Source organism: Rousettus aegyptiacus, unplaced genomic scaffold (genome assembly GCF_014176215.1).
Source record: "Rousettus aegyptiacus isolate mRouAeg1 unplaced genomic scaffold, mRouAeg1.p scaffold_m13_p_18, whole genome shotgun sequence".
Taxonomy (NCBI): domain Eukaryota; kingdom Metazoa; phylum Chordata; class Mammalia; order Chiroptera; family Pteropodidae; genus Rousettus; species Rousettus aegyptiacus.
In genome coordinates, this window is record NW_023416293.1 from 21,303,445 (window position 1) to 21,325,874 (window position 22,430).

A 22,430-nucleotide genomic window follows, 5' to 3' on the forward strand; every position below is an offset into this window, starting at 1 on the left:
TAATGACAGTTTTAATTCTTCCTTTCCAATTCAGATACCTTTTACTTCTCTTGTCTCTGGGACTGCAAGCTCCCACAAAAGTCACATATCACTGCGAGACTTACTGCAGTCTGTGATGGTCCACAAAACCCTTGAGCCCTGTTCAAACGATATTGTATCTTGTGCTGGCAGCAGTGATCTTCCCGTCCTGAACTTTGCTCACTTCACTGGCCGAGGTCTGTTGACTGTGCAGAATGCACCACCCCAGGGCAGGGGCAGCTTCCTGACAATGTGCCTTGGGGACTTTGTGGATTGAATGGGGCAGGATCTCAGGGAGTCAAGAGCCTTCAGTCCAATAACAGCCTCAGTTTTCTGCAATATCTGTGCCTGCACATTCCCGCAGTTGTCACAGATCAGTGAGACAAGCTGCTCTCTGGGGTGGTCTCCCAGACTCCTGAAATCCCCACAAGAGATATTGCAACACATATCTCCCCGAAAGGTGCTCACTGTGCTAGCCAAGTTCTGTTGCCTGCACAGAATGTTCAACCCCTTAGAAGGGCAGGGCAGGGGAGGCTGCCTGTCAATGGGCCACAGACACTTTGGGGCTTGGGTAAAGTGGGATCTCAGCGAGACTAGGGCTGTCAGATCAATACGGCCTCGGTCTTGCTGTAACTTTGGTAACTGTTAGCACATTCCCACACAATTTGTAGATCACAGCAAGACCAGCTGCTCTCTGGGACTGGCCCATAGATCTCTGAGATCTGCCCAAGTTCGTGTTGGCAGCAGTGATCTGCATGAAAATGTCTCCGAAATGCACCTTCACAGCGCTGGCTGCCGGCTGCTATTGTTTGGCTCTGAAATGGTGCAGAGCACAGCAGCCACCCAGCAACAAAAGCCCCAGGCACTCTGCAGGTTGGGCGGGGAGGGCCGATCTCCTCAAAACAGTGCAGCTTCCAAATGGCCCTGTCGAAGGGGTCTGTACGGGCAAGCTGGCGGGGTGTGTAATTGCCCTGTAAGGGGGCCGGACTAAGGTACAATGGTGCTGTCTGTCCAGCCTTTGTTCTGGCACCAGGTAACGACATCTTTCCCTGTATGAATTTTGCATGGACCTCTGACCGACTGCTTGTGCCCCAGGTGAGTGTCCGCAAGCGAGAGAGCCTGTGCGTGGGCCCTTTAAAGGGGCGTCTAGGGTTTCCATCTCCTTCAGCCTCACCCAGATGGCCAGAATCTCCTCTGATTTCTCCAGTCATTGTCTTTGGGAACTCCTCTCCCCCGGGCTAGGATCCTGGGCTGGGCTGCCCCTGAATGAGGCCAGGACGCCCTTGTCCTTCAGGATAGCTTCTGCAGCCTCGCCCTCCCTCTTGATGATCCTCCGCCACCCATGGGTGCAGGTCCAGCCTGATTCACAATTTTGCCTCTCCTACCAGCTTCGATGTGGCTCCTTCTCTACATTACCAGACGTATGTGTTATGATCAGCTTGACTTCAGGTGATGATCCATGTTAATTATTTTATAATTTGGTTGTAATTTTAATGCGATCTGAGAGGTGGCAACCCCCGCTTTTACCTAGTCCGCCATCTTCCTCTTTCAACCTCTGTTTTCTTTCAAATTAAGGCTTTATTTCTCATATCTTTTTTACCAAAGAAAAAAAAGTTCATGTTATAGTAAATCAAAAATGTTTTAATAATTATAAAATATATACTAAGAAAGAAACATGAAAAGAGAGACATTTGTTCCTTAATGGTTGGCAAACATTCTAAAATAAGTAATCTCTGAAGGCCTTTTGTGCTTTCCCTTAATTTACCTGCTTTTACTTAATTTCATGTTACTTCTTTTTAAAGAGTATAACTTTATGACACAGAATATCTTTTTTTGTTTTTAAAAATTAAATAATTAATTAATGGTGACATTGGTTAACAAAACCCAGTAAGTTCTGCCAGCCTCTATTTTTAATGAACAAAATGAGCCTGTCACTTCAAGGAAAACAATTAAGTACAAGTAAGAATTTTGGAAAACTTATAATTGTCATGGTGAACATAAATTCCTGATCATTGAAGAATTTTCTCATTATATTGATGGTGATGTCCTTTTTGTATAATGAAATGTGTCTGCATTTGAGAAATCTGTGTAACTCAATTAGCCAATAGTTTTCAAATGACCAAAGTATTATATTCCTGGGCAAAAGATCCATGAAAAAAGCAAAATAGACTGATGGATTTAAATATAATAGAAGATGAAAAGTTCATTGATTAAGCTTTAGATTCTGCAGAGCAACTAACCATTAAGAAACTACTGTCTGTGTATTTTAGTAGAGCATCAAAGAAGAATATTCTCAATTGTCTGAAAAGGTTATTAAAATATCTCTTTTTTTTTCAAAGCATTTTCTGTGTGAGGGCAAATTTTCTTCAACCACAAAACATATTGCAACAGATTGAATGCAGAATAGATATGAGAATCCAGCTGTTTTCTCCTAAATCAGACATTGAAGAGATTGGCAAATATGTAAAATAATGCTATTCCTCTCACTAAATATGTTTTAGAAAATATATTTTTGTGATAACATTTATGTTTACAGGTAATAGACGTATTATCATTTTAATGAAATAATATATACATACATATATGTTAGATTGCTTAGTTTTGATTTCAAAAATGGTAAATATTAATAGATATAACCCACTTATCAAAAAAACTTTTTAGGGTTCTCAATAATTTGTAAAGTGTGAAGGATTACTAAGATCAAAAGGTTTGAGGATGACTGGACTATACTACTCTTTCTAGAAGACAAAAGCTTTGGCTTTAAATGGAACGAGATAAGATGGTAGCAGAAGAACACAGGAGGTTCCTCCATCTGTTCAGTTGTTTGATTAGGTGAATCTTAAGAATGGAAACTAGTTATTTACATTTATTTTCTTACAGAATAAACCCAATAGAGTAGCACTTTACAAACCACCAGTTAAATTGTGTTCCATTAGCAGGTTAGAAAAGCCATTGAAAAGGTTGTAGCTAGTATTTTTATTTTAATATGGTGGAATAGGATGGAAAATGCTATACTTTGCTACCCATAGTAAGGATAAGTACTGTTTCATAAAACCTTTTGTTTCAATTAAGTGTATATATGTAGGAACATGCATGTTTGCACTGGGTCATAATGGAAAATGTGTATCTTACTGTAGGTGGCTGCAAAAAGTTTGAAAGCCTTTGTAGGAGAGAATCTCATATCACACTTACAAGTTGTAAAGGTCTTAGTAGCTCATCCTCTGCTTGGATTTGACTTTCTGCTTTCTTGATTCTTTGCGGTACTGGCTATCGTTCTCCACCCATTCCCTGTTTTTTTACCCATTGTCATTTTTATCTTTTTGGCTTCTCCATAAACAGCTGAGATTAATCTGATTGAATTATATTGCAGCTTTACCTTGTACTTCTGGTCATTTCCCCTCTTTTACCCCTGTGCTATTTCCACTCGAGCCTGTGTATGACACTTTTCGGCTTTATTCTACAGATGAGCACTCCACAAAACATCTGTTCTAGTCAAATTAATTTAAAACTTTCTCACTGCTGTGGTTTTGCTTTCATCCCTTGGTTCAGTTTATCTGATTTGTAACCAGTGTTCAATGCATGACTCAAGAGCCGTCCTCTGGGAAGTCACTCCTCACCTCCTTGCCTGTCACAAACCACAGACCACAATAGACATTTAACATTTGACATAGTAGATTCACGGTAAATACCAGCTACGTTAGCGAGGGATTTAGAAAGGATCATTAAACATTTGTTTCAACAAATGCCATATAATTGAAAGATTTGGGTTCTGTACAGTTTCAAAAATTTTATAAATTCTAGCAGCAATTTCCAGAAAATGCATGAGGACAACCAGAACTTTAAGTGAGAGCATTTCAAAGTCTTGTTTGAAATGGAAACCATTGTCCTCACTGTATGCAATCAAATGGAAAATTTTCAGGGTAGTATAAGTCTTTTTCCCAAATTTCCCCTGAGTGAACACTATGTTCCAGGGACATTTATATTTTATTTGAAGAGAAAATTGATATTTCTTTATTTTTAGCAGTATATTTCTTTGAAATATCATTTTCTATTGCCATGCTCTGAAGCATGCCTCACTAGAGAATTTGCTTCTTACCAACTGTAAACTTAAATCTATCACTTCAATATTTAGGTCCATAGTGCTGTCATCTGTAAAAGGGATTAGTAATAATTTCATTATATGTATTACATGGTGGTTAGGAGCAAACTAAATAATTTATATAAAAGTAGGGTGTAAATTTTACTTCGGTAGTGTATGAACCATTCTCTCTTGATCATTAAAGATCAAATCTGATACCGAAAGTATACACAGCAGTAGGAGGCCAGCAGCCAAAGCCACCCAGAGGGGCCCAGTAAATTTTATGTGGAAGTTCACATTAATCGAATAATTAGTATGTGTTTTTCTAAATAATACCTTTTGTAGAGGAAGCTTATATTCTTTTTAAAAGATAAGTTAGCATAATAACTTGATGATCTCTATAGCCGAATAATGAGTACATGTGGGCCCATGTAGTCTGTTTATTTCTCTATTTTTAAAAAAATTTTCGACAATAAAAGTTTAAAATATTGCATGTATAAGGCAATGTTTAGACTAGTGTAAGTATAGAGCACATAATTGGTGTCATATGATGCCACTTTTTTGTTGTTGTTTATTGGGGTAACATTGGTTAATACAATTATATAATTTTCAAGTGTACATTATAGTTTGACATCTATATATTCTATTGTGTGATTATCACCCAAAGTCCAGTTTCCTTCGGCTACTATATATTTAATCCCCTTTACCTACTTCACCCTTCTCCTATCCCCCTATATTTGACCTCCTTTACCCTGTCTACCTCTCCCATCCTCCCCCAACCCCTACTCTTTGGTAACCACTAGTCCATTGTCCATGGCCCTAAGTCTCTGTCTGTTCTGTTTATTTGTTGCTTTTAGGTTTATATCCCACATATAAGTGACATCATGTTATTTTCAACTTTTTCTGTCTGGCTTATTTTGCTTAGCATGATTATCTTGAGGTCCATCCATGTTGTAGCAAATGGCAGTATTTCATCTCTTCTTATGGCTGAGTAATATTTCATTGTATATATGTACCATAGCTTCTTTAGCCAGTACGATGTCACATTCTGAGAGCACAGATTTCCTAGACAGGACATATTCATTGTCTTCCATGTTAGTCCATACCTAGCACCAACTGGATGGACCCAAGGATGGCCCTTTAGAAAGCAGGGTACAGAATATTTATACTCCACAAAGGAAACTGATTCAAAACAAGTGACAAGAAGTAAAGAGGTCAGACTAAGCCATATAAGACAAATACACTGTGCAAAACAGTATTGTATTCTGTTTTCCCCCACCGATGCCTGAATCCCTTGTCAGCAGCCCTGAGAATGACTCTCCATTTGAGAATTCTTAGTATCCAGGACCTCCAACAATCTCAAAGCTATTTTTGAGAATACTTTATAAATTTTTATTGTTGGAGCGTCCTTAGTTATAATTCCCATTAAAGATCTTACTGTTTGTGCAACAGAAATTCGATTAGACAAGCAATGAAATAATAAAAAGACTAAACAGAAATTGTGTGTGTGTGTGTGTGTGTGTGTGTGTGTGTGTGAGAGAGAGAGAGAGAGAGAGAGAGAGAGAGAGAGAGAGAGAGAGAGACATAGAGAGACATAGATATAGATGGAGAGACAGAGAAACAGAGGAAGAGCAAATGGGAAGACAGAGATAAATTAGGGTTTTTAAAACCTTCAAGGATTCCCATGTATAAACAGATATAGCTTTCTCTTCTCAAAAAGTGAAATTCTTCATCTTTCATATATCATTCACAGAGTTCATCTCCATCAAAATGAGTGTGTAACCACTCACACCAATTCCTAACCAGCTGTCCCATTAAAGAAAGAAGAGAAGCCAGGTTTTTCAATTTTCATCCAAAAGTGTCATTTTTTCTATTGATTTAGGCAGGTGAATAGTATTATTAGTAATCATAGTGTTACATAACTCTAAGGTTGAATCACACTTCTGTCACTTATTAACTATGTGGGTCTTACTTCTTTATGTTTTTCTTTGTTTATAAAATAATTATAATATTGATGTCATATTCTTGTGAGAATCAAGCTAGATAATGTGTCTGTAGGCTTATATTAAGTTATAATATTCCTATTCAGAAAAAAACAGCCATATATCAAATGAACCTTGTAGATTCTCAGAAAAAAATGACTACAGGACTTCTTACAAATAAATATACAAAAGGTATGGATGGGGATAATAGTAGTACTTTATATCTCTTGCCTTCTTGAGCTTCCAAAGTACTTTCACGTGCATCACCTCATTGGGTATTTACAAAACCATTGGGAACATAAGCTGGCAATTACTTGCCCTATTTTGTAGATGAGTAACTCCCCCCGCCCCTTATCACATAGCTTCATTCCAGCCTTACTGGTTCTAAATGCCTGTTCTCCTTCCATTATATATTTGCACCTTCTCTTCAGCAATTGCCTTCTACTAAATAGGGAATTATCACATCTAATGTCTTTGAATAGAAATCCAATAAAAAGTTTTGCAGATGTGATAGCTAGCTAGATGATAGATAGATAGATAGATAGATAGACAGACAATATAGATATAGATCCATGTACATATACATGCGTGTGTGTGTGTGTGTATGTCACAGGGCACATTTTAAAGTCATCACTGAAGTACAAAATTGTGTGTTGTATAGAAAACCCACACTACTCCCATGTGTCTCTGCCTCATTCTCATACTATTACCACATTTACACGCTTTTGAAACCAGATGTGTGTGATTTGTTGTTGTTGTTGTTGTTGTTGTTGTTGTTGTTGTTTTCCCCCCACACCAAGCATATCTGGGACACCAGCTGAGTGTCCTAAAATTCAATTCAATTCTGATACCACACAGTAAGAGCTAAATCCCACGAGACTACTCCCCATATTAGATGCTGATCACAAATAGTAAGTCCCCAGGTTACCCACAACTTTTGTCCAACTTGGCTATGAATGAGAGGTTCCCCCGACCCCTGTCCTCTGTGGGTTCATTTATTTGCTGGAACAGCTCACAGAATTCAGGGAAAAACTTATATTTACTGCTATCTTATATAATAAAGGCTATGATATGATAAAACGTAGAGATGAAGAGCCAGATGAAGAGATACATAGGAAAGGTCTGGAAGGGCTTTAAGAGCAGGAGCTTCTGTCTCCAAGGAGTTGAAATGTGCCAGATTCCCAGAACATAGAGCTATTCACATACCTAGAAGCTCCCTGAACCCAAAACAATTGCAAGTTTTACGGAGGTTTCATCAACTAAGCATTATCGATAATTGACTCTGTTTTCAGCCCCTCTCTCTTCTTTGGAAATGGAGTTAGGGCTGAAATTTTGAAACTTCAAATCATGGCTTGGCCCCCATTCAGAAGCCCACCAAGAGTCACCTCATTAGAATAAAAGGCATGGCATTTTTCTTTTCTTTTTTTTTTCTTTTTGTGCTTAGGGTATTGACCAATGCTTTCTTATTCTGGTTTTTTATTTTTTAATTACAGTTGATGTTTAATGTTATTTTATATTAGTAGCAGATGTATAACATGGTGGTTACACATTTATATAATTTACGAAGTGATCCCCTGATAAGTCTACTAGCCACTTGCCACCATACATAGTTACTATAATGTTACTGACTACATTCCCTATTCTGTATTTTACACCCCCATGGCCATTTTGTAATTACCCATTTGAACTTCTTAATCCCTTTATCTTTTTTCTCCAGACCCCTCTGATCAGGCAACTACCAGTTTGTTCTCTGTATCTATGAGTCTGTTTCCATTTTGGGTTTTTTTTTGTTCTTTAGATTGCTCATATAAGTGAAATCATATGGAATTTGTCTTCCTCTGTCTGACTTGTTTCATAACATAATACCCTTCTAGGTCCATCATGTTACTACAAATTATAAGATTTTATTTTTCCTTATGGCCAAGTAATATTCTATTGTATATATATGTACCACTTTTTCTTTATCCAATTGTCGATTGATGGGCACTTAAATTACCTTCATGTTTTGGCTATTATAAATCATGCTGCATTGAACATAGATATACATTTATCTTTTCAAATTATTGTTTTGGGTTTCTTCAGGTAAATACCCAGGAGTGGAATTACTGGGTCATAAGGTAGTCCTATTTTTAATTTTTTGAGGAATCTCTATACCATTTTCCATAGTGGCTGTAGCAATTTGCAGTCCTACCAACAGTACACAAGGGTTCCTTTTTCTCTACACCCTCATCCACACTTGTTTGTTTATTTATTGTTGATAGCCATTCTGACTGGTGGGAGGTGATTTCTCATTGTGGTTTTGATTTGGATTTCTCTGCTGATTAGTGACCTTGAGCATCTTTACATATATGTAGTCTATTGGCCATCTATATGTCTTCTTGTGAAAAATGTCTATTCGGTTCTTCTGCCCATTTTTTTAATTGGATTGTTTGTTTTTTTGTTGTTGGGTTGTATAAATTCTTTATAAATTTTGGATATTAAACCCTTTTCTGATGTATCATTGGCAAATATTCTCTCCCATTAGGGAGATTGTCTTTTTGTTTATTGATGGTATCCTTTGCTGTGCAATAACTTTTTAGTTTGATATAACTCCATTTGTTCTTTTGTTTCCTTTACCTGAGAGGATAGATCAGAAAAAAAATATTACTAAGAACAATATCAGAGAGTTTACTGCCTGTGTTTTCTTCTAGAAGTTTTATGGTTTGGGGTCTTACATTTAAGTCTTTGATCCATTTTGAGTTTATTCTAGTGTGTGGTATAAGAAGGTGATCTGGTTACATTTTTTTTTTTTTCATATATCTGTCCAGTTTTCTCAACTTCATTTCTTGAAAAGATGGTCTTTACCCCATTGTATATTCTTGCCTTTTTTATCACAAATTAATTAACTATATAGGCATGGGTTTATTTCTGGGTTTCCTATTCTGTTCCATTGATCTACGAATCTGTTTTTATGCCAGTACCAAGCTGTTTTAATTACTATAGTCTTGTAGTATAGCTTGATATCAGGTAGCATGATACCTCAAACTTTGTTTTTCTTTCTCAAGATGGCTGTGGCTTTTCAGGGTCCTTTGTGATTTCATATTAATTTTAGAATTACTTGCTCTAATTCAGTGAAAAATTACATTAGTATTTTGATAGGATATTTTGAATTAATGTTTGATTGATATTTTTAATCTATAGATTGCTTTGGGTAGAATGGACATTTTAACAATGTCAATTCTTCCTATCCATGGGCATGCTTCCATTTATTTGTATCTTTTTCTATTTCTTTCTTCAATCATAATTTTTCAAGTACATGTCTTTCATTTCCTTAGTAAAATTTATTTCTTGGGATTTTATTCTATTTTGATCCATTGTAAATGAGATTGTTTTCTTATTTTCTCTTTCTCATAGTTTGTTATTGGTGTATCAAAATGTAACCAATTTCTGGATATTAATTTTGCATCCTGCTACTTTACTGAATTCATTTATCTGTTCGAAGAGTTTTTGGTGGAATCTTTAGGGCTCTCTCTATATAGTATCATGTTATCTGCAAATAATGACAGTTTTTCTTCTTCCTTTCCAATTTTGATATCTTTTATTTCTTTTTCTTGTCAGATTCCTGTGACTAGGACTTCCGATACTATGTTCAATAAAAGCGGTGAAAATGGGCATTCTTGTCTTGCTCCTGATCTTAAGGAAAATGCTTTTAGCTTTTCACAGTTGAGTACGATGTTAGCTGCGGGTTTGTCATATGTGGCTTTTGTTATGTTGACGTACATTCCCTCTTTTCCACTTTGCCGAGAGTTGTTATCATAAACGCAGCTGGAATTTTTAAAAGCGTTTTCTGCATAGATTAGTATGATCATATGTTTTTATCCTCCATTTTATATGGTATATCACATTAATTGATTGGTGGATATTGAATAAACAGTGCATAGCAGGACTACATCCCATTTGATCATGATGTATAATTTTATTAATGTGTTGCTGAATTCAGTTTGCTAATTTTGTCGCAGATTTTTGCACCTGTGTTCGTCAAGGATATCGGCCTATAATTTTTTTGCCTTGTCTTTGTCTGGTTTTGGAATCAGGATAATGGTCCCCTCATAAAATGAGCTTAGGACCCTTTCTCCATCTTGATATTTTGGAATAGTGGAAGAAAAATAGGTATTAATTCTTCTTTGATTTTTTTTAAGTATAAACCCTATGAAGTCATCTAATTCAGGACTTTTGTTTGTTGGGAATTTTTTGATTACTAATTCAATTTCATTAGTAGTAATTGATTTAATTAGATGAAAATCGAATTAAACTGAAAAGTTTCTTTTTAACTCAGCCTTGAAAAATTTTTTATTTCAAGGAATTTCTTCATTTCTTTCAAATTGTTCAATTGTTGGTATATAATTGTAATATTTTATTATAAACCTTTATATTTCTGTGGTGTCAGTTGTTGCTTCTCCTCTTTTCTATTTTTCTTTATTTGGGGTAGCAATTTACCAGACTCTTGAAGGTAAAAAGAGAACCCAAATATATATATATTTATATATTTCTACAGATCTAGCTGTTAGTTTCATTGATCTTTTGTTTTGTTTTGTTTTGTTTTAGCCTGTATTTTATTCAATTACCCATTAATCTTTATCATTTCCTTTTTCCTACTCACTTTGGGCTCTGTTTGCTGTTATTTTTCTAGTTCTTTTAAGTGTGAGGTTACATTATTTATTTGAGAATTTTCTTGTTTCTTGAGGTAGGCTTGTATTGCCATGAATTTCCTTCTTAGGACAGTTTTTGCTGTGTCCTATAGATTTGGGGTCATTGTGTATTCATTTTCATTTTTCTCTAGGTATCTTTTAATTTCTTCTTTGATCTTATTGACAACTCATTCATTGTTTAGTAGCATATTATTTAGACTCAATGTGTTTGGTTTTTTAGTTTTGTTTTTGTAATTTATTTTTAATTTCATCATATGGTTATTGGAGACAATGATTAATATGATTTCAATCTTCTCAAATTTACTTAAAATTGTTTTGTGGCCTAACATATAGTCTATCTTGGAAAATGTTCCATGTACACTTGAGATGAATGTGTATTCTGCTGCTTTGGGGTGAAATGCTTGAAAAATAACATTAAATCTATCTGTTGTAATGTGTCCTTTAAGGCCATTGTTTTCTTGTTATTTTCTGTCTGGAAGATCTGACCCTTGGTGTAAATGGGGTGTTAAATTTTCCTATTATGACTATATAACTGTTGATCTCTCCCTTTGCATCCATCAAGATTTGCTTTATATATTAATGTGATCCTGTTGGGTAAAACTTTACAAGGGTTATGTCCTTTTGTTGGATTAATCCTTTTATCATTATGTAGTGTCTTTTGTCTCTTATGATTGTCTTTGCTTTAAACTCTTTTTTGTTTGATATAAGTATTGCTACTCCAAATTTTTTCTTGTTTGTTGGTGTATTTCCATTTACATGAAATATCTCATTTCATCCTTTTACTTTTAGGCTATTTGTGTCTTTCAGTTTGAAATAGGTCTCTTGTAGATGGCATGTGTGTGAGTCTTATTTTCTTCCCCATTCATCTACCTTATGTCTTCTGATTGGAGCTCTCTCTTTGGTACCCCTATGGTGTGAATGTTGCTACTCTTGATGTTGTCCCAGAGGTCCATTAAACTACCTTCATTTTTTAAAATTTGTTTTCCTATTTGCTGTGTCAACTGGGTGTTTTCTGCTAACTTGTTCAAATTCCTAATTTTATTCTCTTTCATCTATTTGCTGTTGATTTATCCTAGTGTATTTTTCTTTTCTTTTTTTTAAATACTTTTTTATTCTTAAATTATAACTGATATACAATATTATATTCATTTCAAGTACACAACATAGTGATTAGATATTTATATCTAGTACCCATGTGACATTGTACATAGTTATTACATATTATTGACTATATCCTTTATGCTATACCTATATTTTCATAACTATTTTGTCACTACAAATTTGTACATTTTAATCCCTTCCTTTTTTTACTCACCCTCAAACCCCTCCCATCTGGAAATCATCAAAATGCTCTCTATATCTATGAATTTGTTTTCATTTCATTTCTTTGTTTATTTTGTACTTAGATTCCACATGTAAGTACAGTCATGTGGCATTTATCTTTCTATGTCTGGCTTGCTCCACTCTGCACAATACCTACCATGTTGTTTCAGATGGTAAGATTTTTTTTTTTTATGACTAAGCGATATTCCATTGCTCTATTGTATATATCACCACCCCTTCTTTACCCATTCATCCATTAATGGACACCCAGGTTGCCTTCATGCTGTAATGAACATATGGATTCTTATGTCCCTACAAAGTAGTATTTTGGATTTCTTCAGATAAGTATCCAGAAATGGGATAACTGGGTTTTATTTTGTCTCTTGTTATAACCTTTGTTTTAAAGTCTATTATGTCTGGTATATGTATTGCTACACCAGCTCTTTTTTTTTTTTTTTTTTTTTCCATTTTCAGAAATATCTTTTTCCATCCCTTTATTTTCATTCTGGGTGTCTTTTGATCTAAAGTTAGTCTCTCGTAGGCAGCATATGTAAGGGTCTTGTTTTCTTATCCATTCAGCCACCCTATATTTTGATTAGAATATTTAATTCATTTACACTTAATGTAATTTTAATAGATATGTAGTTATTGTCATTTTATTACTCTTTATTTATTTATTTATTTATTTATTTATTTATTTATTTATTTATTTATTTTCTTCTTCATCTTAAAGGAGACCCTCCAACATTTCTTGTAATACTGGCTTGGTGGTGATGAACTCCTTTAGTTTTTTAATGTCTGGGAAGTTATTTATCTGTCCTTATATTCTAAATGACAGCTTTGCTAGGTAGACTAATCTTGATTGTAAGTCCTTGCTTTTTATCACTTTTTATACTTCCTGCCAATCTCTTCTGGCCTGCAGTTTCTGTTAAGAAATCAGCTGACAGTTTATTGGGAGTTCTCTTGTAGGTAAATAATTGCTTTTCTCTTGCTTCTTTTAACATTCCTTCTTCATCTTTAAATTTTGGCATTTTAATTATGATATGTCTTGGTGTGGGCCTCTTCAGGTTCACATTGTTTGGGACCCTTTTCACTTTCTGAGTTTATATGTTTACTTCCTTCACCAGGTTAGGGAAGTTTTCCATCATTATTTCATCAAATTCCTTGTACTCTCTTTTCTCCTTCTGGTACCTCTACGATGAAAATGTTGGTATGTTTGATGTTGTTTCAGAGACTCCTTAATCTAGCCTCATTTTTCTGTATTCTTTTTTCTTGTTGCTGTTCTGCTACTTTATCTTCTAAATCACTGATTCAATCCTCTGTTTCATCTAATCTACTATTGATTCCTCCTAAAATTTCTTCATTTCAATTATTGTATTTTTCATTTCTGACTGGTTCCTTTTTATATTTTCAATCTCCACTTTTATGTTTTCTACCTCTTCGTCAAAGTTCTCAATGACTTCATCTACTTTTCTCCTAAGTTCATTGAGCATCCTTATAACAAGTGTCTTGAACTCTGCATTTGGTACATTGCTTGTCTCCATTAGTTTAGTTCTTTTTCTGAAACCTTGTTCTGTTTTTTCATTTAGGACATGTTTCTTTATCTTCCATTTTGGCTGCCTCCCTATTTTTGTTTCTAAGTGTCAGGTAGGGCTGCTATGTGTCCTAGTCTTAGTAGAGTGGTCTTATGTAGTTGGCATGCCATGGGGCCCAGTGGTGCAGTCTCCTTGGTCACCTGGACCAGGTGCTCCAGTTGTATCCCTTGTATGTGTGGTATGTGCCCTTCTATTGCAGTTGAGCCTTAGTTGCTGTTTGCATATCAACGGAAGAGATGGTTCTTCAGGCTGATTGCTCGTGAGGAGTGGCTATGGCTACAGTGGAAGAGCTGTTGTACAGGGGCTGACTCTAAGGAGTAGGATTCAATTTAGCAGGACTCTGGTGCCTGCCCAGTTTCCCCTTTGGGTATATCATCCTCTGATGTAGCTGTGGGTTGTGCCCTAGCTCAGATGGAAGATGGTCACAGAGTGTATCGGTTGGGGCCTCCTGGAACAGTTTCCACCACAGTTCAAGTTTAGTTTCAGCCTGTGCCCTGCCTGGGGCCACTGACATAAGCCAGTAAGCAATCTGCAGATGGCTGACACTCACACTGGGCCTAGATGCACCTCAAGAGGTCAAGCACAAACTGAGGCCAGCTGCTGCCAGTGCCAGGCTTGGTGCTCCCCAGCAAAAGGCATGGGTTCCTCTGAGGCCATATGCTGTCTGCTTAGGTTTGTGAACCTTTGAGAAATTCTGGGAAATTTTGCAGCATGAGCCAAGACAAGCCAGCTGCATGAAAAATTTAGAAGTATTCTTGGTAGGCCCCTAAGCGAAGTGGGGTGGGGTCCCAGGGAATCACCAGTGCAAGGTGATCAGTGCCAGCCAGGCTATTGAAGTCTCAGATATGGCAGTTGCCTGAGTCTGCCTGCATACTAGACAGAGGAGGGCTCAACAAAGGAACAATAGATTCTGCCAGCACTTCTTTCCGGGAGGAATCTTGCCTCTCCAGCCCTCATCCTTAAGGAAGACAACTCAGTTCCTCCTTATATGTCTACAGAACCTCTCAAGAGGCTTCCCCAGAGCTAGAGCTCAGAGCAAACGAACCCATCAGATGATAAGCCAGTGTGCGGAGCCCCCAAGAGGAACATCCATGACTCCATCTGCCTTCTGTCTCACTCAGCCACCATCTTTGCTTGTTTTCACAGTTAGAAGTTTTGGGGACTGCTCTTCCTAGTAGTCCCAGTGTGTGGTCGGGAGCCCTTGCTCTCCTGCAGGGACATCTGCAACTGAGATGTCCGTCAATCACCATACGTGGGTATGGCGCCAGCCTGCTCCATGTTTCCATCTCTCCCGCTAGTTCCCAAGGCGGCCTCCTCTGCATGTCCTCTGCTGTAGGACCTCCACTCAGCTAGATTTCAGGTCACTCCCAATTGTGGTTATTCTTTAGTTCAGTTTTAATTTTGATATTGGTTATAAAAGAAGAAAGCGCAGCATCTACCTATTCTCCCATCTTGACTGGAAGTTATTGTAGCCTTCAATTCTGAATGGTTGTTTTTTATGATTTCTATGTCCCTTTTTATGCTTATTATTTCTTGGTTGAAGTTCTTACTAAATTCCTTGAGCATCCTTATAATCAATGTTGTGAACTTTGTATCTGGTAGATTGCTTGCATCCATTTCAGTGTGTTCAGCGTGTGTGTGTGTGTGTGTGTGTGTGTGTGTGTGTGTGTGTGGTTTTTACCTGTTCTTTCATTTAGGACAATTTTATTTTTCTTCTTTTTTTTATCTGCCCTCTGTGTTCTTTTCTATGTATTAGGTTTATCTGCTATGCCTCCCAATCTTGTTCAGGTGTCCCTATGTAGTAGGTGCCCCGTAGTGCTCAGTGGCACGGTCTCTGTAATCACGTTTGCTGGATGCTTTAGAAATGTCCCCTGTGTGTGCCGTGTGAACCTTCCTGTTGTCATTGAGCCTTGATTATTGGTGGCATGTCGTTGGATGAGATGGACCCTCAGACTGAATGGCTTTGAGGGTTGGTCATGACCACAGTATGCTTGCGTGAGGCTGATTCCACAGAGCAGAATTTGCCCCAGTGGGATCTGGTGCCTTCAGAAACCACTTGGGGTGTACTGTTTTCAGACTACTCAGATGGTGCTCTGTTGTGGTCTGAAGCCGGTCACTTGGTATATTCATTCTAAAGCCTCTTGGGAGGGGTTCTGGTGTAGTTCAAGGTAAACTGCTGCTTGTGACTGGCCAGGCAGTACCTTGTAAGAGCTCTGCAGTTGGTGGCTTCCTGTGCTGGGCCTGTTGTTACCTGCCAGCTAGCTGTAAGTCTCAGCCATTCAAAGATCTGAACAGCACTTGATTTGGGTGAGGTGGGGTCTCAGGGAGTCTCCAGGTTGGGGCGAGTGGGTGAGTTCACCCAGTTTAATGCAGATTCAGATTTGTCTGTGTTGAGGGAGGGCTTAACATAAGAAAGATGATGCTCACCTACTGGCTGTGTCAGAGGAGGATGTAACACAGAGACAGTGGAGGTTGTCTCTGCAGCCCTATATCCTTGAAGCCATACAACTCAGCTTCTCCCTATATTTCTCCAGCCCTCTGCCAGAGCCCAGAGTGAGTCCTTGAGAGCAAGTGAGCCTGTGTGTGGGCCCTTTAAGAGGGCGCCTAGGTTTTCAGCAGAACGTCCATCTCACCCGGGAGAATGATATCCCTGCTGGTTTTCCCAGACAGATGTCATGGGACTCTTCTTCCTGTCTCTGGTACTCCAACTTGGGGAGCTCAGATTGGGGCTGAGACCCCTTACTTCTCAGGTAGAACTACTGCCGCTGAGCCATCCCTCCTGATGCTCAATCGTCACACGTGGGTGTGTGCCAGCCTGTTTTGTGTCTCTGCCCCGTCCATATGTGTCTGCTTCTTTACATCCTTAGTGATAGGACTTCTGTTTAGGTAATTTTCAAACTGTTCTCCAGGTTGATTGTGCTATAATTTATTTATAATTTTGATGTGGTCATAAAAGGAACTCCCTAAGAGACATTCATGACGCAGGAAATTCCCAACAATTTAGGAGCTTTGTGTCAGGAACCAGAGTCAAATACCAAATAGAAAAGATAGCCCTCATCTTCTTATCACTTTAGAAATTACAAGGGTTTTAAGAGTCCTGTGTCATGAACCAAGGTAGAGGTCAATATATATTTATTTTTTCTATTATGTTACATTTATGCTGAACATGCCATTAACAGTCACTTGCCCCAAAGGATCACATACAAACCATATATATATTACTTTTCTATAAAATGTAGAGTAATATTTTTCTCCTGTGTAACTGTAATTCCAGTCCATCCCAGCTACCTTTTATTCCTTCCACTATGATTTCCTTCACCTCAAATATTTTTTTCCTTTCAAACAACTGTTTTACATAATTTATGCTATGTCACATTTTTCTTACTTTTTGGTAAAGGTAGGTAATTGTTCAAGATTAATTTCTATTTTCCTTGCTTGGCATATATTTTTATTGTTGCCTTGGAAACATATCCATTACACATGTAATAGTGTACTTTGTATTAAGGAATATTGGCTTATAGGAGAAAAGTGCTGTGTAATGAAAGATTTTTAAACATGGGGTTTAAACGTGTAAAGGACACTGAGATCATTCCCAGCCTTTTAGGTGAATTGATGCTTTTAGTATTAATGTTTGTTTCCTCAGTGTTTTCTATCTACATTTTAGTCGCATTCGCTAGAAGAAATGAAATGCATTTAGGGACTGAGTAAATTAGTAGACATGAATGAAAAAAAGAAAAACAATTTAATTACAAATTTTGTATATGCATTCAATCAATTTTATAACATTTCCCTGGGGATACAGCTTTGTTTTTAGCATCACATGCACACAACAACATTCAATAAAGCACTTAATAGGTTATAGATAATAGAAATAGTTTTTGTCTGAGAGACAGTATTATAAGGTGGCTCCTTTTTTTTTTTTTTTTTGGATAAGTGTAAGTGCATGAATTGCAAGGCAGCTTAGACCCCTGAGATATAAGTTGTAAACCTCATTCGCCTTATAGCATTTTACATTTCCAGTATTTAAAAATGACTATATTCCCAAATTATTTTTGATGTACACACATATATAAATAATATAATAATATATTTTTATAACATTACTATTTTGGGAGCATTGCATGTGCTTCAGACAAGAGCATAACATGATTAGAATTTCAGATTAAGATTTCTATCTCATGCAGTAGAACATTCCCAAGCCAGACATAAAATATGGTGCTGAGTCTGTCATGACCTTCTGATGTCTGTGGCTTAACTATAAGATAATAGACATTGACTAGCAATAAGTAGGGCAAATTTCTCTCTCTTTTTTATTTTCTCATGAAATTGTTAAGAATCATTGTCAGAAAGATGGCAGCCAGGAGTTATGACTTCCTGGGAATTGTTTTTAATGCCTACAGCACCTGGTATTCCTAGATGGTCTCCCATCCAAGTACTAACCAGCCCCGATTCTGCTTAGTTTCTGAGATCAGATGAGATCAGGCATGTTCAGGGTATCATGGCCATAGACTCCTTGATGGGAATTTTCATAGTGAAAATAAAATCAGGAGGATATAAAAGAAATAATCATTGGACTAGAAGTTAGACATGTCCATGTCTAAGCTTGGACCTGCTTTGCTTAGGGATTTTGTATAAATTGGTTCACCACACATCCTAATTGTTCTCTTGAGAATAAAGTGAATGACTAGTTGCACAAAACCTTGTTTAGAGAGCTTTCTTTTATAGATAGATCAGCAAGAAAGAGGTATTTTTGCCAAATCTCCATCTCCAGCCTTCCACACTTGTAAAGGGTGAGTTACAAAAGTCACCTTGAATTTTCCCTTCATTAGATTTAAGTGTGCAGTGGGTTGGAAAGACCAATGCGGCTGTTCGAATTCTTCTGAAAAGTAAATTCCATTTTAACTTTGTAATGCCTTAAATTGGCAGCACTAACAAAAGGTAAAGTTAAAGGGGAAATTCTTTCCTATTGCCTTTCTTAAATTTGCTCATCGATCTCAAAAAAATTCTAGGACATTGAAATTTTAAATCAATCTATGAAACAAGTAAACCAAAGAAAGTCACACAGAGAATAAGGTCAAGCTCTGTAAGCAGCAAAAACCAATTTAAAACTTTGAAAAGTATGAAATATAAGGCAAAGAGCCAAATCACCACACAACTATTGATTTTTAGTGTGTGCATCTGAAGTAGATAAACCTTCTTCATCATTGACACGATTATTCTTTTGTCCTTTTAAAGTGCTTTTGGCTTACATTCAGATTATAACCCTTTTGTAAAAAAAAAAAAAAAAGAGAGTCGCAGACAGTGTATTAATTCTTAGACTAAGCAGGCCGGATGAAACTAGACTAAGCAGTGATCATGACTGCAGGCCATGTCTTTGAATACTCCTGGTAAAACAATACTAAAATAACCTCAGAGACGCCTATGAGCCTTCATTTTACAAAATAAGTTTTCATAAAGAAAACTAGTTAAGCAATATACCTTGGTATCACATCATTAAAAATATGCATTTTCAGCCCTTCTGCCTGCATTTAATCCAAAGCTCTCATGTTTCCTCTCAGTGAAAGCAGATCACAGCTACTTTCTGGCTCCAAAAATAGCACTCTATGCACTGGCAGTTTGGTCACGTTCAGAACAGCACTCTCAACCAGGATCCTGAGAATATTAGGCCTTAATTGCCTGAGGGACCCATTATATGTGATAAATTAACCTCTCTCATGCATTTGAAATGCCACTAGTCTTCTACCAACCTTGAGAGAATTGAGAAGATAATCACCAGCATCATATTCTGAAGGGCTTAATTCACTTATGGAATCCCTGTTGCGAAAGGAGACTGTGCAGGACATAATTTCATTTAGCATTATCCTTTGCATTTTTACAAAAAAAGAGTCCAATAAAGGTAAACCTTCCCATCAATGAACCCCCAGAACAAGCTTATTTTCTTAGTCCTTAAGAGGACCTGCCCGCTCTGTCCTCTGGGTCCTGACAAGAACGTTCAGATCTTAAGTCTTCGTACATGTCAATGGGCGAAGAGCTACCTGAGGTTTGCAGGTTGTAAATAGTGCATCGCAGGGTGAACACAGAAGTCTTATCTTCCTAATTCAGAAAGCTGGCCATTCCTACTTTGACTGATGCTGCAGGAACACTTGTCTCTTACATTTTCTTATTCAACATACCTTCCCTTCTGATCTTGATTGCTTTTTGTATCTGAAACATCCTTGAGAGAGATTAGACTCAGAGAGCTTAACCTTATATTTATAGTTATAACTACACTAAAGGGACAGAAAAGATAAGAAAATAAATATAAAAAGGTATGAGATCAAAAGAACTGGTTCCTTGTTATCTTAACTAATTTTTGCTTTACCACTCAATGCTTGATCTTCTGAAATCAGGATTCAGTTTCACTTAAGGAGACCCTGGAATGCATGCTCAGTGATTTAAGAGTGACATTTATAACAATAGTAAACAATAAATCATTTGAGCCTCATTGAATGTGACAGTTGAATAATGAATAAAGACACAGAAGCTTAAAATGAATAACTTCTCCAAGATTATTTAACTAATATGCCAATTAGCTGAGTCTTAAATTTAGCTTCATTTTGTTATTTCACATTTGGAGTGAACTGCAAAATAAGCTGTTTGTTTGTCTCTAGATACTTTGCTAACTCTGGAGCTTTATAAGTTCAAATAAATCATGATAGACAGCTTTGCCTTTCTTTCTGCCTTCCACTGTTCCTGATATTGTTTCCACATTATGCCAAGAGTTGTTATTTAAATTCATGATGGCACAAGACCTAATAATAAGAGCTTGTAAATCATTATTTAAGAATCATGGTAGATTCTTACATTAAAAATAATGAACGAGTGATGGTATCTTTCACTGACTGAAGAAATATGGCACCCATATTTCCATGTTTACTTTTATTAGATTGATTTCTATACTGCTACACACCTAAGAGATGCTCTTAGTCTATTGCACAAGTTTGTCCTTCATCTCTTGTTTTCAGTGTAGAAGAGAGAAGGAAGAATACATATATTCCCGTTGTGTCAAGTTGAAGGTGTTGGAGGTAGGGAGAGTGTTTATTACAGATGTGTCTGGAAATGGGTGTGTAATATTCAGTGGCCAGCAATTGACCAGGTCTTCCTTATCATTATCAAGTCAGGTGGACAATGCAGAGGGAGGTACCCTGTACAGAAGTATGAGAAAGAGTGTGCCTACTTATCATGGAAAGAGCAATGAGACAGGATCAGAATTTGTAGATTTATGTACTATCAATATGATAAACAAGGTATTAATCTAGTCATTAAATTTCAAAACTCTAAAATGACAGTGAATCTTTTAAACTTGAGTGAGGGAGAAGCAGGGGCAAGATGGCATAGAGGGTAGAGGCTTTCTATATCTCCTCTTGCGACCACACCAGAGTTGTGATGAAACCACAGAGCAAACAGCAAGCAGAGTTGCCTGGGGTCTGGATGGATAGAGTCCCTACAACTAGGAAGAGAAATAAGAAGTCATCCTGGAACAGTAGGATGGAATGGGGACATGAGGCTGCCCAGTCCCACGTGGGCTGAGAGAGACAGAAGCTACAGCAGCTGCAGGCTGCAGGTGCAGACGTTCCTCTTAAAGAGACTGTGACTGTGACCAGACTTTCATGGTGACGAACTCACCCGCTCTGAGCTCCTGCACTGGGGCAGCAGCTCGAGGGGCTCCGGGGACATACGAGGGATATTGAGTTGTCAGGCTTCAAGTCAAGGGCTGGCGGCGAGGCTTTCTCACAGGCAGAAGTGCTGGCAGCACCCATTGTTCCTCTGCTGAGCCCTCCCCACTCCCAGCGTGTGGACACAGTTGCCGCCTTAGCTGAGATGTCGTCAAACTGGATAACAGAGGTCACTCTGCCCAGAGGATTCCCTGAAACTCTGCCCTTCCCAACTTGTAGCCCTACCGAAGTCACATCCAGTGGTGTCCTCGCCATGCCCTGTTACTCTTGCTGAGCAGTTCTAAGCTCCATACTGGCAGCAGCCAGCCTCAGTCTCTGATGTGGCCTCTTGAGGCAATTATAAGCACAGCACGGATGGCAGCCTCTATGGGTTGCTTGTTGACTCTTACTAGGAGGTCCCAAAGGGGCACAGGCTGGGGCTAAACTTGGCCTGCAGCTGGACCCCTTTCAGGACTGTGCCGCTGGGTCCGACAGGAAACCTACTACATAAAGTGACACTAATAAGACTGGGAGACTTAGGAGCTTTACTTATTATACAGAAATAGACAGAAAAAGTCAAAATGGGGAAACAAAGCAGAATGTCCCACATGTAAGAAGAGAACAGAGCTCCAGAAAAATATCTAAACAAAGGGGAGTCAAGCAATCTAACACATGCAGAGTTCAAAACACTGTATATAAAGATGCTCTATGAACTCAGTGAGAACTTTAACAAAGAGATAAAAAACATAAAAATGGAGGCGGAACTTACAAAAGGGAACCAGTCAGAAATGAAGACTACAATACCTGAGATGAAGAGTGTATTAGAGGAATCAACAGAGTGGATGAAGCAGGGAATTGAATCATTGATGTAGAGGAGGGGAGAGTGGAAGACAAACAATCCGAACAGCAACAAGGAAAAAGGTAATTTAAGGAGCCTATGGGACATCAAGCGTAACAACATTTGCATCATATGGGCACCAGAAGGAGAAGAAAGAGAGCAAGAAGTTGAAAACCTATTTGAAGAAATAATAATGGAAAACTTCTCTAACATG

At 37.6% G+C, this 22,430-nt stretch overlaps 1 protein-coding gene and 1 pseudogene across 12 annotated transcripts in view; one reads left to right on the forward strand and one right to left on the reverse strand.

Annotated features, from left to right (window-relative positions):
- RGS7 (regulator of G protein signaling 7) overlaps window positions 1–22,430 on the forward strand; it is a 557,275-nt gene that overhangs the window by 171,891 nt on the left and 362,954 nt on the right. The window lies entirely within an intron of this gene.
- On the reverse strand, window positions 18,076–18,194 carry LOC118613428 (annotated as a pseudogene).